Source organism: Brachyistius frenatus, unplaced genomic scaffold, assembly GCF_029030835.1.
Source record: "Brachyistius frenatus isolate BFR_SWC_R1_liver_20210118 unplaced genomic scaffold, ASM2903083v1 Contig_1, whole genome shotgun sequence".
NCBI lineage: Eukaryota > Metazoa > Chordata > Actinopteri > Embiotocidae > Brachyistius > Brachyistius frenatus.
Window position 1 is genome coordinate 5,148,805 of NW_027210600.1, and position 1,850 is coordinate 5,150,654.

Below are 1,850 nucleotides of genomic sequence, written 5' to 3' on the forward strand. Positions count from 1 at the left end.
AAACAAAACAAAAAACAAACAAAACAATGGATAGAAATGAAAACATATTTTATAAAAGGGAAGGATCCAGTAAAAAAAAAAAAAAAAAAAAAAACAACTTGCAAACTAGTTCTGTTTCATCTTGATCTAAATGCATAATAAAATATCACTTCAAATATTATAATATTATGAACGGAGTGGTGGCTGGAAGTCTCAGTATTTTATTTACCATTAAAGCGCACATAACATTCATTCTCTTCAAAGGTTTGTTAATGTGCCTGTTAATTAGGTCATTTGCAACTGATCTGACAAAGGGCCACACTGACACACAACGTACAAGTTCATATCCACCTCTGGCGAAAGTGTGAGCTGTGTGTGCACGCTGCTGTGTGTCTGAACGAGGCAAAGACACACAGGACAAAAGTTCAGCACTGCAGTAAAAGTGGCCAATTACTGTACATGTCAGGACATGCTGTAGCCATATCAATTCCAGGGAAATCAGGGACTACTCGGCACAGGTAAAATTATCTGTTCCTCAGCCTCTCGTGGAATATTAAATCCCGCTTCTTAATGCAGCATGAAACAAACGTGTCATTACTTTGTGAGTTTCAGTCTAAGTTCAAGTCCGTGTCTGTTTCCCCTCGTCGACATTTAAGAGTTTTGTTCTTTCTCGTGATCGCACTCGTGTCGCTTCACAGTTCAGCAGTCACAGTAACAATGTTCTCGTTTCTCTCGTCGGTGTTTCTATCTATTCATTCGTTAAGGTCAAATCTACTGAGTAGTTCACCTGCAGTTCACTTTGACCTGAGTCATCTGGCTGTGAGAGGACGGTACTGCAGTCAAACCTCTGGCTCATCCAGCAGGAGATCGGAGCTTCGCTGTTGTCTCCACCTGCTGGTGTCAGCGTTTAACTGACAGCTCTCCACTGCTGCTGAAGCGTTACCCTGTTCGTGTCTACTGTAGTCTACTGTAGTCTACTGTAGTCTACTGTAGAACGTCTATCGAGCTGCTGTCATTAAAAAAAAGTTCTATTTTGTTCTATCCGGTATCATAGCTCTATTTTTATACACACTCTATCATGTCCAGTGGAAAGTGGAGACCTATTCTATTCTATTTTATTTTATTTTATTTTATTTTATTTTATTTTATTTTATTTTATTTTATTTTATTTTATTTTATTTTATTTTATTTTATTTTATTTTATTTTATTTTATTCTATTCTTCCCTGCTCAACTCCACCTATATAAACATTACATAGCTGGAATGGCCCGTGTGAAGTGGGCTCTTTCTATTCGGTTGTATTCTATTTCATCATAAACATTCATTCATGTAAAATGTGCATCTTTTCTACAACTGTTTTTATTAAACAGTATTCTATTTGATTCTATTCTACACAGATTTTATATTTTTGTATTGTGTTCCACCGTATTATATGATCATGTTAGACATTCCACACTTATAATGGCCAGTATAAAGTTGACTCAATTGGTTTTAACAATAAATGTCTTGCAATGAAAATGTAAATCGATTACTGTAGTTATTATTAAATTTAAATGATTTGCCTACATTTAAATAGTCCATCTAAAGTGGGCCCAATCTGTTCAATTCAGTTCTGCTCTATCGCTTGTGGCCTCCTATTCTATTGTATTCTATTGTATTCTATCAGTTTACACTCTCTATTTCGCCCTTCGCGCGTGGATTTCTGTTCTGTTCGTTTTTATTTGCCCATCCCATAATTTGCTGGTGTGGTGTGTCCCACCGGAGCGTCTCGCGGAAGCTGTCTCTTTAAGAGACTTCTTCTCTAAAATCCTGCAGTACAAAACTGTCCAGAGGTGTTTGCGACTGTATCGCATTTTACGGGTGAATCCATT